Source organism: Salvelinus namaycush, chromosome 21 (genome assembly GCF_016432855.1).
Source record: "Salvelinus namaycush isolate Seneca chromosome 21, SaNama_1.0, whole genome shotgun sequence".
In the NCBI taxonomy this organism is placed as follows: domain Eukaryota; kingdom Metazoa; phylum Chordata; class Actinopteri; order Salmoniformes; family Salmonidae; genus Salvelinus; species Salvelinus namaycush.
Window position 1 is genome coordinate 39,014,905 of NC_052327.1, and position 16,504 is coordinate 39,031,408.

General features: G+C 40.2%; 1 pseudogene; it reads right to left on the reverse strand.

Moving 5' to 3' along the window:
* Window positions 1-2,391: 2,391 nt before the first annotated feature.
* LOC120066360 lies at window positions 2,392-16,495 on the reverse strand (annotated as a pseudogene).
* Window positions 16,496-16,504: the final 9 nt, after the last annotated feature.

A 16,504-nucleotide genomic window follows, 5' to 3' on the forward strand; every position in this document is an offset into this window, starting at 1 on the left:
AATGTTCACTTTGAAGTGGAAAAATAGCACACACATGGTCTCCATCCACAAATCAGTTGTCATTATCTCATGTGAATATGAATATCCATGTTGAAATATGAGATAGGGGTAATCAGTTGTGAAGTTCTGTGTGCCTTGAAAAACCATCAGTGTAGTATGTTTACCATATTCCCTTTGTGTTGTGAGTCAAGACTGCACATCTCCCTTGTCTAATGTTCTATCTCTAGATGAACTCTGACTTGTCATTCTTCAGTCTAGTGTCAGTGATCTGCTTTTAGTTCCATGACCACCTTAACCAATGCAGTGTGATTTAATGTCATCCATCCCTGGTTGCAATACTACAAATGTGATCACCTTCACTCTTGAACTGCTGTGCAGCTGAACATGTAAACTGTATACATGTTTGTTTCTATCCTAATTTCAGGACTGTTGAGATTCATAGTTGTGAGATGGAAAAGGAAGGTGATTGTTCTGATTAGATGTTGCAGAAAGCTCTTGTTGGTGTGTGCTTGTCAGTATTACTGTTGCTGTGAAGAGCTTGACATGAGATCAAAAGGAGAAGTGATAAGACTGCTATTGCGTTTATCAGTTTGAGTTTCACCTCTTTTTCACCTATCAACTGCTTGTAGAGCTTTAGTATCTATTCAGGCAATGCGTCAGAAGTTACCCTCTGTTTTGTCATACATATGAAATGTATTTTTGTGATTTATATTTCTCATTCTGCTGCTACATGATGAGTAAATAAAGATTAAGGTATTTGCTTCAACTGTTTTCTTCTGGGTCAATGGTGGCTGGATATTAAAATGTATTCAATTTAGTGATCTTAGTTGAACTTGATGTATTTATAAAAAAAAAAAAAAAAAAAAAAAAAAAATCAAATACAAGATGTAGGGACATAAGTAGGCCTAATAGTTCTACATTTTAACAAAGTATCTGCACAAGTATACTAAACATTTCACATGTTTTACAATAGATACATCAGAAATGTATATTTGAACTAGAGGGGAATTTCAGTCATGTCATTTCCATCGATTTCAACAGGTTCATTTGATCACTGCTGAGGCTCCTGGGTCGTTGTAGCGAAGGGGTTCTTCCAAGCCAGTCACTGCAGAGAGAAAAATAAATGGTCTTTGACATGCCTTTTCTACTAGGCTAGTTATTGATTAATACATTTTTGGGGGTTAAGTGATTTGAAAATGATTTTCAACTGCAAAAAAGTTGACCCTTTTCCAACATACTGAGCCAATTGACACTTAAATATCGTATTTCATAATTTTGTTGGAGGAAAATGTCATGAGGGTTCTTGAATCCTTTTATCTTAAAATGGAATGTTTTATACATTAAGGATTGTATGTATTTGTAAACAGCTGGTTAGTGTCCACCCTGAGATCGGAGGCTTGGCACTCAGCATTAAGGAGATAAATTGGGGGTAAGGCCCTGCAATAGACTAGCGCCCTGTCCGGGGGGTGTACTTGTACATCAAACTGCCTCACACTACAGCAATGGGAGATGGCTTCTGCGAGCTGGAGCCCAAGTATGTTATATTGTAACCCCAAAAATTAATGGATTTTTTGTTGTGGTTGATTAATTCATTACATCAGTTTGGGCAGTGTTCATTGTGGATCCTTCAGTACAGCTGAGAACAATTTCACTCCTGAGTCTCCTGGATCATTCCCATTCAGATCCAGCAGCCACATGCGTGAGGGGTTGATTTCACAGCTGAAGCCAGAGAAGCAAAGCCTTCCTCTGTGATTGCACAGAGAAAGAGAGAAGCACCTCACTATCACAACTCTATGCAGTTGGAGATTTGTTTAGCATGGGTGGAGAATAGTCCGAGTATGCAGAAAATATGATGCATGTTGTTACGCATTGCTTATGTCAAAACACCAGGTTGTTTTACATTCGTAGAGATGTGCAGAACCATCTAATTTAGAACACAAAGCATGACTGATTGTGACTAATGTTCATAACCATACTGTTGATAACAGGCTGATGCATACATAACAGCCTGATATGGCCCTTACAAAAAAGATTGTAGTTTTGAAACTGCAGTAAAAGTGCAGTAACAGTGCAGTTGCACTGCACAGCTACTGCAGTAAAAAAATAACGTATTTTGGATGCAGTATTTGCAGCATACTGCAGTTATACTGCAATCTTTTTTCGTAAGGGCGGCTGTGTGTGAAACACCATTAAGTAGATTCATGTTTAGTTGCGACAGTACATTTCTAGAGATACAACTTACAACTGCTTAACTACTGTAAGTATCTCATTTAAAACTCACAAGGCATGATATTCAGTGACTCAGATAATGTATGTATTATCTTTAGCGAGGTAATGAATGTAGATTAGTGATTCATCTGCTGTACAAAAGATACTGCATGACTCACAACATGATCAGACTACGTTCATATTGATAACAAGCTGATGTATACAGAAAAGCTTGATATAGTTATACAGTTGTATTTGTGTGAAAGTTCAACAGGTGGCAATAGCACTTCAATAAACAGATGAACATTATTGATGTTTAGTTGATAATATTCACTTCAGTATCTCCAGCTGACAGAGTGGATGCTTCAGTACAGCAGAGAGCAGCTTCACTCCTGAGACTCCTGGGTTATTGCAGCTGAGGTCCAGCTCTCTCAGGTGTGAGGGGTTTGACTTCAGAGCTGAAGCCAAAGCAACACAACGTTCCTCCTTAATTCCACAGTTAAACAAGCTGTGTGGAGAGAATGAATGATATATCAACACGGTATGATTACAATGATGTAGTATATCACAACTTTAGGGTTATTTCAATTCATATGATCTTGGTTACATACATTAATAATGACTATCAACTATGTAATTCTCCTATTCACATGTAATACACTGTGAAGAACAGTATTCAGTTGTAATGCTTAATTCAGTGCACAAGTCAGTCTATAAAAATCACCAACAATAATGTTTGCTGTAGAGAAACTGGATCAAAGGTTTATATCTAGTCATCTTAACAGTCACCTTAATTTCTCCAGTTTGCAGCGTGGATCCTCTAGTACAGCAGAGAGCAGCTTCACTCCTGAGTCTATTGGTGTATTCTGGCTGAGGTCCAGCTCTCTCAGGTGGGAGGGGTTTGACCTCAGAGCTGAAGTCAAAGATGTAGATCCTTCCTCTGTAAGACCAGTCTGATAGTCTGCAGATATAAAGAGATGGTATGATATCCATCAGCTTGAGTCATTGTAGAAACACATACATATTTCATTAATTAATGTGGGTGTGTGGCATGAGCAGGCAGTGATCAATGTATTTTACACTGATAGTAAAATATCAAAACAGGCTTTTACATAAAAAGTATTTTGTGCAAAATATCTTTATTATGTAATGTATGATATCTAGTGAAAAAAAATATTTTGGACAATATTCAAAACAGAAATGTTTACAATTAGTTTCCCTGCTCACTTTAGCGTTGCCAGTTTACAGCGTGGATCATCCAGTAGAGCAGAGAGGGTTGGGATGGTGTTCTTGGGGTTGTACTCATCCTTCTTCCTCCAAACACAGCGAGTGGAGTTTAGTCCAAAAAGCTCTATTTTTGTCTAATCAGACCACATGACCTTCTCCCATTCCTCCTCTGGATCATCCAGATGGTCATTGGCAAACTTCAGACGGGCCTGGACATGCGCTGGCTTGAGCAGGGGGACCTTGCGTGCGCTGCAGGATTTTAATCCATGACGGCGTAGTGTGTTACTAATGGTTTTCTTTGAGACTGTGGTCCCAGCTCTCTTCAGGTAATTGACCAGGTCCTGCCGTGTAGTTCTGGGCTGATCCCTCACCTTCCTCATGATCATTGATGCCCCACGAGGTGAGATCTTGCATGGAGACCCAGACCGAGGGTGATTCACCGTCATCTTGAACTTCTTCCACTTTCTAATAATTGCGCCAACAGTTGTTGCCTTCTCACCAAGCTGCTTGCCTATTGTCCTGTAGCCCATCCCAGCCTTGTGCAGGTCTACAATTTTATCCCTGATGTCCTTACACAGCTCTCTGGTCTTGGCCATTGTGGAGAGGTTGGAGTCTGTTTGATTGAGTGTGTGGACAGGTGTCTTTTATACAGGTAACGAGTTCAAACAGGTGCAGTTAATACAGGTAATGAGTGGAGAACAGGAGGGCTTCTTCAAGAAAAACTAACAGGTCTGTGAGAGCTGGAATTCTTACTGGTTGGTAGGTGATCAAATACTTATGTCATGCAATAAAATGCAAATTAATTACTTAAAAATCATACAATGTGATTTTCTGGATTTTTGTTTTAAATTCCGTCTCTCACAGTTGAAGTGTACCTATGATAAAAATTACAGACCTCTACATGCTTTGTAAGTAGGAAAACCTGCAAAATCAGCAGTGTATCAAATACTTGTTCTCCCCACTGTATATATATACACACACACACAAACACATATATATATATAAAACAGAGAAATGACCCCACCTTAATGTCTCCAGTTTACAACTTGGATTCTCTAGGACAGTAGAGAGCAGCTTCACTCCTGAGTCTCCTGGGTTATTGTAGCTCAGATCCAGCTCTCTCGGGTGAGGGGTTTGATCTCAGAGCTGAGCCCAGAGAAGCACAGCCTTCCTCTGTGACTCCACAGACTGACAGGCTGCAGAGAGAAAATCTCTTCACTCTTTACACTCAATACATTGCCACACTAATTTGATTCCTCCATGGCAAAAGTGGCCAGTGAAAAAAACTCCTAACTTGTTTAAAGTCATTCATCCCCACTAGCTTTGCTATCTCATGAAACTGGGAAATGTTGGTAGAGAGGATTCATTTGAATGAAGGAGCATGACTGGCTTATGTCTGCTTGCATTACACAGGGACAGTACTTAGAGCTGTTTTGGATGCCTTAACCACTGGCAGCAGCCTCAGAAGAGCCTTATCTGATCCACTAAATTGCTTCAAGTCAAATACACCCAGCTCCTCTGCTGAAGTCAGCAACACAAAGGCCAGAGCTGACCAGTGTGCAGGTGAGAGTTTGGCTCCTGAGACATTTCCTGAGCTCAGGTAGCTCTTAATCTCCTGCACTAGGGTTGGGTCATTCATCTCATTTAGACAGTGAAACAGATTGATGCACTTCTCTGAAGAGGCATTCTCTCGGATCTTCTCCTTGATGTAATCAATTGTTTTCTTGTTGACCTCAACTGTTTCCATGTCAATCTTTGAGCGACCTCCTGTCCATTTTAGTAGGCCTCGAAAGACAGTCTGATTTGATGGCAGTGAGAGGCCAAGAAGGAAGCAGAGGAAAAGATCCAGGTGGCCATTCTCACTCTGTAGTGCCTTATCCACTGCATCCTGATAGAAGTGAATTGCAGGCATTATTTTGACTCGCCTCTTCAGATTCTTGGGGATGGACTGCTGATTGTTTTTTGTTGTGTTGAAGTCATCGTTGAAAGAGAGAAACCTATAAAAAGCAGCAAGACATTCCTGGATGCTCAGATGCACAAAGCAATAAACCTTCCCTTGGTGCAGCCCAAACTCCTCCCTGAAGACCTCAGTGCACACTCCAGAATACACAGATGCCTCTCTGACATCAATGCCACACTCTGTCAGGTCCTCTTCATAGAAGATCAGGTTGCCTGTTTCCAGCTGCTCATATGCCAGTTTTCCCAGTGACAGAATTATCTCTTTATCCCAGTGGGGATCAATGACATTGCCGCCATGATATTTCAGATTCTTCTGTTTCATCTGGAACATTATGAAGTGCATGTACATTTTTGACAGAGTTTTGGGGATTTCTCCACTCTCTGCCGCAGCCAACAATCTTTGTAGAACAGTGGCTGAAATCCAACAGAACACTGGTATGTGGCACATGATGTGGAGGCTCCTTGATGACTTCAAGTGTGTGATGATTTTGTTGGCCAGGGTCACATCGCTGATTCTTTTCCTGAAGTACTCCTCCTTCTGTGGGTCATTGAACCCTCGTACCTCTGTCACCTGGTCCACATACTCAGGAGGGATCTGATTGGCTGCCGCTGGTCGGGAGGTTATCCAGAGGAGAGCAGACGGAAGCAGATTCCCCTTGATGAGGTTTGTTAGAAGCACGTCCACTGAGGTTGACTGTGACATCAAAACAGCTCTCATTGTTCTGGAAGTCTAGAGGGAGTCGCCACTCATCCAAACCGTCCAAGACAAACAAAGCATTGTACTTGTCAGAGATGGACATTCCTGATTCTTTTGTCTCCATGAAAAAATTATTGACGAGGTCCATCAAACGGTGTTTTTCTTCCTTCATCAAATTCAGCTCCCGGAAAGTAAGAGAAAATATGAAGTGGGTGTCCTGATTTGCCTTTCCTTCAGCCCACTCCAGAATGAACTTTTGCACAGAGATCGTTTTTCCAATGCCAGCGACTCCTTTTGTCAGCACAGATCTGATAGGTTTGTCTTGTCCAGGTAAGGGTTTGAAGATGTCGTTGCATCTCTTCCTCTACTGGTCTCCTGGATGCTATCTCAATCCGTCTCACCGCATGTTCTTTGTTGACTTCTCCACTTCCGCCCTCTGTGATGTAGAGCTCTGTGTAGATCTTATTTTAGATTGTAGGATTCCCCTGCTTAGCAATTCCTTCAAAGACACGCTCACACTTTTTTCTCAGGTTGAATTTGAGCTTATGTTGGCACCTATCATGACGCTCGTCTGAATGGAAATGCAAGGACGTTTAAGATATCATTAAATCACATACTATTTGTAAATGATGATTGATATGAAAAACAAATAGGACTGTGATCAACAATTGAGTGTTTGGCAGAGCTCTTACATTTCTCAAGTGTATCAGCAAGTTCCTTCTGGTTCATGTTCCTCAGGATGTGCAGTGTGATATTCAGAGTCTCCGCTCTGGCACTGCTCTCCTGATGTTCAGCATCCACCACTTCCTGATCTTCCTCCTGACTGTCAAAGCTTTCTGGGTAATCTGGAGTCAGAAGCCTCTTCAGCTCACTTTTCACAAAACTGATGATATGTTGCTCAAGCAACTGGAATTAAAGGAATAAAGTTAAAACCTTGAATAAGGTGCAATCTGCAATATGTCTAGATGTTCAATGGTAATATCAATTGCAGTATAACTTGAATATGGAGGAGAGGTCTGTTAGCTGACTCTGGGTAGACTGATCATTGAGGGTCTCTGACTTTGATATTTCCTGTTAGTCTCTGTGGACATAATGTGAGATAGGCGGTGAATAGATGGAGAGAGCTTACACCTAAACAGTCTAAAACAGGGTTCGCCAACAGGTGGGGTTCCCCAATTGATTTTATTTGTTCCAAAGTATTCCCATGCACAATAGGGATATATGTGATCGTATACAAATGTTAGCAAGGTATACACATTTTATATCGGTTTGGGCTTCTTGCTGTCAATTTGCAGTGTACAAATGATTTGTAATCATCTTTTGGTCTCCTGAACATTCGCTCAAGAAAAGAAAACAACGTCCTGTGGCTGAATGTGGTTGACGATCCCTGGTCTAAAATGTTTACATTACAATGCAAAAATACTAATATATTGAAAGAGTGTAATGAGCTTTTAAACCAAAAAAGTGCATGTTAATGAGAAAAAGAGAGCCAGAAATAAGTTAATATTTTAGTATAGCTAGAACGTTCTAACCTGTCTCCTTCTCTGAAGTTGATTGGTTGTCCCATGGACCCATCACTCTTCATAGACACACAGCTGGGCAGAGGTGAGTATGGTTTCTCCTGCTGGACCCTGTCAAAATGCACGTTGCTATTTTCTAATCATGTTGAGAACTACAGGGAAAAAACAGACACCACTAGTTGCTTTACCTTTGTTCTGTAGAGAGGACATCCTCTCTGAAGTTGATTGGCTGTCCCATGGACCCATCACTCTTCATAGACACACAGCTGGAGGAGAATGTTTGAAAATTTGAATTTGAATCAGTACGTAAAGCAGTTCATTTATCGTTGTGCAACATGTTTGTTATATAATATAGACAAGGGAACTCCACTGCAACCAGGGAAGTTCCCCACTCCAAAAGGATCTTTTGTCAACATAGCTATGGATTTTATAGACATGATAGAGCGAAAAGAAAGAGATACTGCCTGGTGATAATTGACATGTTTACCAGGTGGGTGGAACCATCCAACTGCATTGCGAACAGTTGCAAAATTGCTAGTTAGGAAAATTATACTCAGGTTCGGAATACCTGAGGTTTGTCTGCAGACAATGGGACCCATCTCATAGGAGATGTGGTTACCCAAATGGCCAAAATGATGGGTGTTGACCAGAAGTTTGTGTCCATCTATCAACCGCGGAGTAACGAGAGTTACTGAGGGCTAATAAGAACATGAAATGCTCCCTTGTCAAACTATGCCATTCCACAGGAATGACATGGGTAGAGGGATTACCTCTTGTCCTCATGAAAATGCGCAGCAGCTTAACAAAGGTATTGGGTGTACACCTTATGAAATGTTAACAAGACGACCAATGAACACCCCAGGGGTGAGACCTATGACTGACCGATAGATAGACACAACTGAGATAGTGTGACCATCTTGAGTACATAAAGAAACTAACTTCTGTTGTAAGTTTTCTCCACTCTCACACTAGGAAAGCAGCAGAACCAATACCAGGTGAAGACCCTGACGAGCTACCCATAAACGTTGGAGAACGGGTGAAACTCAGGGTCCAAAAGCGAAAATGGAACCAACCATGATAGATGGGTCTGTTCCAGGTAACCATGATAACACCAACAGCCCTACGGGTAGAGGAGAGGTCCGGCTGGCATAATATCTCCCATAGTGGGAGTCATGGAAGAGTGACTGGAGGGAGGGAGAGCAGGGCCCCGAGAACATCTGAAGGAGGAAAAAGGTCAGAGTCAAAGGACAGGAGCAGAGGGCCCAGACTAAAGGCCAGAAGAACCAACAGAGGGTTCAGCTACAGAACCTGAAGAGTCATCAGATGTCGAGGAAACCATCATACACACACTATGGTTGTGAAACAAGAAAATCGCAACCATGGAAACACACATGCAGGGTATTTGTTTCTCTCCAAATCTACCCGTTCCCTTTGTGGACGGGGATGTGGAGAATAATAAATGGGTGAAAACAGTGACATACATAGGATTACAGGGGAGGGGGAACACATCTGGCACATGGGTAATGATTTTCCAGAAACCCACCTCCACAGCATTTCTGTGGGGAACCCAGGCAGTACCAATTGGAAAGAATGATCTTGGATGTAGATTACCCCATTTTATGAAAAGGAACAAAACTAGGGCTTGACAAAGAAAAAGCAATTATACTATTCTGATGTTGGTCAAAGGGGGAAGGAAGCAGCATGGGAAGTTGTAGTAATGGGTAAATGGATTAATAATTTGACATACTCCATGCAGGTCCTTACTAATTTGATAAAACAGGGTTTTACTCAGTTGTCACTAAATGTGCAGAATTTGAAGGCAGTAGTGACCAGAGATGAAATGGCACATATTGGCTAAAGACAGAGGGGCCTACAGGTCCCTTGGAATAAACGATTAGGATTACTGTGTCATGTTGCTTCCTGACTCCTCTGACAACATGACAGCTATTATTAATGACCTGGCTAAATTAGGAGGTACTCTGTGAAAAGCTGACAACACCATCTTTAACCAAATTGGACACTGGTTTAATGGTGTATTTGGAAACGTGATGGGTAAGGTAATGATGTCCAGGTCTGCCATGATTGTTCCGCTCCTGGTAGGACTACTGTGTTTTGCTTTTGACTTATGTATAATAAAGTGCTTGGCTAGAAAGACTGTTGAACATTTGGGGATTATGGGACACATGTATGTTGGGGTGGTCACAAGAAGGGAGCAAACTTACCTAATGTGGTAGAGGGAAGATATGAGAGATACTAGAGCTTGTCATGAATATATGGGTCAACTGAAAGAAGAGTATAGTGATAGTTTCTCCTATGATAAATGGGATTTTAGTGTGTTAGACTTCAGCAACAGGTGACATGTGTAAACCTTTCCAGGATAGAGGAAGGCATGGGAGCACTTTTTGAATAAATGTGAGTATGCAGTGATAAGGTGTATCTCACTTTACCTCCCGGATGGGGGGGGATGTTGTTATTTGAGTAGAACAGAAATGTACATGTTAAAGAATGCCAGTCACTGATCTTTTCAATGAAACAGGTAAAACCAACTCTGGGGTACTGCAGCGTGCCAAACGATTCATCCCAGACAATCAGGAAGCCTATGGTCATGTCCTACACCCGAGTGAGATTTATGGTATGTCAATCATACCCTCCTGGGGTGTGGCTGTCCTAGGAAAGTGGGTAAACAATTTAACCTATTCTTTACAGGCCCATATGAATATAACAATCCAAGGATTTAGCCAACTCTCATTAGATGTCCAAAATCTGAAAGCAGTCATCAGCCGCCATGAGTTGGCTTTAGATGATCTTTTGGCGAAGGAAGGAGGACACTGTAACATACTAGGTATTATTGATCCTGAAAATTGTGTTATGCTCCTCCCCGACTCCTCTGAGAATATGACTGCAATTATTGATAAGATTGCTGATCTTAGTAAAACTCTCAAAATCTGAAAAATCTGTTTTTGACCAAATTGGTGACTGGTTTAATGCTAAATTTGTAAATGTGATGGGAAAAGTTAGGTTGACTCTGTTTATTCCTATACTAGTGGGAGGTTTGGTGATTTTGGTTACTGTTTATATTTGTAAGAAAATGACTAACTGCTCCTTAACATGCTGGAATGATGGTGTTGGTGGAATCTGATACAAATAGTGCTGAAGGTGATACTGGTGCATTTCTAATTTCTCTTAATCCCATTGTTTATTTAACTCTGTGGTTCTTCCCAGGACACAAGAGGAATGGGAGTATAGCCAGATTCACCCCCAACAGCATTCCAGGAACCCCAGGAGTTGTTTCACCCTTTAGAAGGCCATCCCTGGGATCAAATGGATCCGGGGGATTTGCCTAATCTATTTGATTTCAGAGGAGAATATTATGATTGAAGCTGTGAGACTAATTAGTCTCAAAGGGGGAAATGTCAGGATTCACCTAGGGGGTCATGATTTGGGGCTGTACAAATGTTTGATGTATTAGAATAATTGATTATGCTTATGTTATATTAATAGAAGGGGAGGGGTTATAAGACCCCTCCCTCCTTACATTTATAGGGTCCTAGACTACAGATTAATATATATATTCATTATATAGTTTTAGAATTGTTCCACAGTTGTTTGCTCTTTCTCTCTCTTATAATGTGTGACTGAGACAGAACTCTGCAGGGGAGTGTGGGAGATAAGAGACTACTCAGACATTCCACAATAAATCTACTTTGGGGAGGGGACATTTATTGTCTAGCTTTTAGATAAACACTGAAACTCTATGTTTGTATAGCTTTGGATGCAGGGTTTTGGTCTCAGGAGTAAAAAGGTAATGACATAGTCAGTGACATCACTAAGGCGGGACTTCGGTTTAATAAAACAACTTGAGACCTTTTGATTGATGCAGAACTTACTCAGAAACATGCGTGCTATGTTCCTGTTTGTCAACTTCTGTCTGCAATTGCATTAATAAAGATTTTTGAATGATTTAATTAAAGATACTGTCATAATGCTAATTTCCCCAATGAACCAATGATTGACAAAGAAGGAGGTAAGGAACAAACCCTAACAGTAACGACCCCAACACTGAGTAAATCATTGAAAGTAGGGAGAGAAAATGATCAATGTAGTCGAATCGCACTCCACCCCCAGCCCCCAAAAAGAAAAGTAATAAACAGACACCACTAGTTGCTTTACCTTTGTTCTGTAGAAACGGTATCCTCTCTGAAGTTGATTGGCTGTCCCATGGACCCATCACTCTTCATAGACACACAGCTGGGCACAGGTGAGTTTGGTCTCTCCTGACAAACCCTGTAAAAATGCACATTGCCATTTTCAAATGATTTGGAATATAACAGCCTATTGTACCAGTCTGTTTGAGTTATCATTACACTCCTTGCAACGCCAAATGTTTGACATGACATGGAATGTTAGCAAAACAGGTTTTGGATTTCAGGCTACCGTTATACAATATCATAGAAATATTTTATCTAGATCATAAATAAAGAGGAAAGACAAGGGTAAAATGTTGTTTAAGCCACATCAACCAAATCCCTTTAAAAAAGTGAAAGAACAGGAAATACAAAGAAAAAGTGACTACTAGTTAGCACCTTTGAACAGTTGAGAGGGCAGCCTCTCTCACGTTGATTATGTGTCCCATTGACCCATCACTCTTCATAGATACACAGCCAGGTACAGGAGACCCTGGTCTCTCCTGACGTAGTGGGCTGCTGAACACAATGTGGACTGACATTGAATCCCTAGCCATTTCTTCTTACAATGAATAGTGTAATGTGTTTTTGTAATATTGGTAATTAAGTTAACATTATTTATGGGTATTCCTCCTTCACACAAAAACACATACAGAGGGAAAGAGAGGGGGGAGAACACAATATCTCTCCTCTTACCTCCTAGCATCTGTTTGAATGTTAGGTTCAGGGAGACTCATTTCAGAGTCAGTGGCCCCCTCCTCAGGGGCAGACCAGGGGAATCCAGGATTAGAACTTGACCCAGTGAAGCAGAGCTGAGAACACACAAACACCATATACTGTACTGACGCTGACACACCCTAATACTTTGGTGAAACAAACAACCAGTGGTGGAAAAAGTACTCATTTGTCATACTTAAGTAAAAGTAATGATTCCTTAATAGAAAATGACTCAAGTAAAAAAGTTAACCAGTAAAATATTACTTGAGTAAAAGTATTTGGTTTTAAATATACTTAAGTATCAAAAGTAAATGTAATTGCTGAAATATACTTAAGTATCAAAAGTACAAGTATAAATCATTTAAAATTCCTTATATTAAACAAACCAGATGGCACAATTGTCTTGTTATTTAAATTTACGGATAGCCAGGGGTACACCAACACTCAGACATAATTTAGAAACAATCATTTGTGTTTAGTTAGTCCGCCAGATCAGAGGCAGTAGGGATGACCATGGATGTTATCGTGACAAGTGCTTGAATTTGACAATTTTCCTGTCCTGCTAAGCATTCAAAATGTAACAAGTACTTTTGGGTGTCAGCTAAATGTATGGAGTAAAAAGTACATTATTTTCTTTAGGAATGTAGTGAAGTAAAATTAGTCCAAAATATAAATAAGTACAAATACCCCAAAAAAACGAGTTAAGTAGTACTTTAAGTAAAACTACGTTAAGTACTTTACACCACTGCAAACATAAAATTACACAGCCTGGATTAAACACACACCAAAGCAATTCATCAAATTAGTTTAGCAGTAATGCAAAACTTTATTTTAATGAAATGCACATAATTAAGTGTCACACATAAACCAAGAGATACCATATAAAAAATAAAAACATCACTACAGTTGTGATGGAAACAGGACGTTTCGGTACAATTTTATAAATGCCTACAGATAATTTGCTCCGTAGGTAAAATGTATTATTGGAGAAATGGCGGTGGAAACGCATCACTGCGCAAATAATGATATAATAGTCTAAACAGTCAACTTGGGAGTCACGCGATGATATGGTGTAGTTCTCCCACTACGACTCCGGAAAGCAGGCAGTTAAATCAAAAGAAAAGCTTTTCATTTTTTTTTATGCGGGTGACCACGCTGGAATTAATGCACAGGAGTGAACGAGAGACAACGGATGAGCCTTGAGCGTCAACATCATAGCGCATCAAATTAGAATTTAAGTCAATTTGTCTCGAGTCTATGTAGAGAAATTCTGGGGAAAAAAGCAGATCAATTTCGTGGGTTGTTTGTAGATAATGAATTAGAGGAATTGTTATGATCGTCCTTATGCTAAGTAGACTAAAGGTATAAACTGTGTTCGAATAACCATACTAACCTACAAGTTCATTTTAGTATACTGTAACGAAAAGTATCGTTGCAGTTGAGCGTACTAGAGCTTCGCCTGTCTACCGGAAGTTGCTTGTTAGCATAACAAATGACTAGCTACACATTTTACGATTTCGGGTGTGTTAGTAAATTCAATCTGGAGTGCCAGAGCGTTGACAGATTGAATTTACAAACGGCCGAGGAGTAGGGTTGATCCGAGCGGTCAATGGCAGTAAAGCACCCAAGCTAACTGGCTAACGGTGGCTAGCTACGTCCAGACACAAACGAGAGAACACCTCTCTGACTATTTTACTCACCGTAGCAGAGCTGGTTAGGCTGTTTTCATGTTATCCAGAGCGTAACTGTAACTGTGCTGCTGGCAACAATTTAATTACGCTTTTTTTGCCAACGTTTACTGACACCGTCCATGTTCAATGGGTGTTGAGCGTTGATAAATTCATCAGTTATTCTGCGTAAGAGTGCTCTGAAATCGGAGTAACCTTAGATAACCAGAATAAACAATGTCAATTGAAACGCACAACAACTAAACCACTTTAGTTGAATGATGTGAATAATCAAGTCAATAAACGTTGGGTAGTTAGTTATTATACTGCCTGGCAAGTTCGATGTATTAATTAGTAGCCAACTAACGTTAGGTAACATATTACCGGTACATACTGCTGTAATGCTATATGCGGTTCGTAAGGATAGCGTAGCAAAAAAATTGTCAGCCAACATAACATGTAAAGTAACTTATTTGAAAAGAATTTAAGTCAGTTAATAACAAATTCTTATTTATACAATGACACCTACAGTGGGTTAACTGCCTTGTTCAGGGGCAGAACGACAGATTTTTCCCTTGTCAGCTCGGGGATTCGATCCAGCAACCTTTAGATTACTGGCCCAATGCTCTAACCACTAGGCTACCTGCCGCCCCTCATTAGTTTATTACATTGCTCAACATTTTCTTAACATTTGTCATAGTTAGTTAAATCGGACTTCGGCTTCTTCTTCGATTAGGTCTAATAGCGGTTGGCATCCAATAAATGTTGCATTACCGACCGCCACCTTCTAGACTGGAGTACAACTCCCTTACACTTTGCTTGAAAAAAACAACAAAAAACATCTAACACAGCTCACAAAAAATAAATGTATAAAATAACACCACACTACTCCACTATTTAAATCAATTTAGTCCTACCTCAGGCCAACAACCTGAAAGGATGGGACACCATCACTTAACACACCCTGTAACTCTTCTGATGTCAAGTCTAACAACAAAAATACCTCTGCAGCTGCTACCACAACCTCAATTTTCTGCGACTTACGTTCCATCTCTGCAGTACAGTTGATAACCATTCCTAAATATTAAATCTCACTGAAACATCACTTGTTGGCCTATCCCTCTGTACTGGTACAGATCTTCTACTCACGCCACTCCTCTCAGGATCCCTCCCCCTTGACCCATTTTCCTCTACTTTCTTCACTGCCTCAACATATGACAACTTCTGCACTACTCTAACCCTGGAAACCTCAACATGCCTCGGACGTCGGCTGCATATTTTCCGAATTTCTGTAGAATTGCATTATGGGCCCTAAAAATCACGAAAATAGGGTCCACCATGTATATTTTGTGTTTTGGCCAATTTAGTACTACATCCGGGAACTTTTGGCATACTAACAATATCCATACTATGACCAATAAGCATACTATATACTCAATTCACGTCACAATTAGTTCGTTAGTATGAGTATTCGGACGCAGATAAAATGTATTGGGCTGTAAGCTAAGGTTTATCAGTTAAATATGCTACATATTTTAAAACCATTGTAGCCTACCTGTGTTGATGTCGATCGTAGGCAGACAGGCTACGGCTGGGAAACTCGAAGAACTCCGATTTCAAGAGAGAATACTGTTATGTAGACGAACAAGACTAGCGAAATTCTTTATAAACTTCTCAGGTGTGCTAGCTACAACTATCCTCAGTTCATGAGTTAGAACATAACTGTTTAGCGCAGGCAGGTATGGTGGCTCCCATATGACAAATAAATTGAAAAATATTTAAATAATTCACAAGGGCTACATAGCGAACATAAATACAATTGTTTTATGGATTTTCATGACAAATCAGTTGCCATACACTACCGCAGTTTAGTGAATTGACGCTCTTTACACATTCAATTTTAGATTTTTATTCGGTACATGAAAACTTAAGCGAAAAATTACATTTTGTGTGCACTGTCATCACGCCCTGATTTTTATCCACGACAAATCATTACGGTGGAAACACCTGCAACAAGTCAGTTTGGTAGGATTTTTGAATATTCATATGAAATCTGTAGCCAATTGGATGGAAACCTAGCTATAGAGGCACTTTATAGAGATAGATATGTTATTCTATTTCAGTAACCTTCGGTTTCGTTGTCATTACAGCTGGTGAGTTGTAGTAGCTGCTATCTAACATCATGAATTACATTGACAATAGCCCTTCTGTCTGTGTTATAAACATAATCACAATCCACTTACTTTAATCAGTCCACTCAAATGTTTTGATCATGTTCATTTCCTCAAAATGGATCCTAGCATAGTTAAATAAGATCCTGACTCT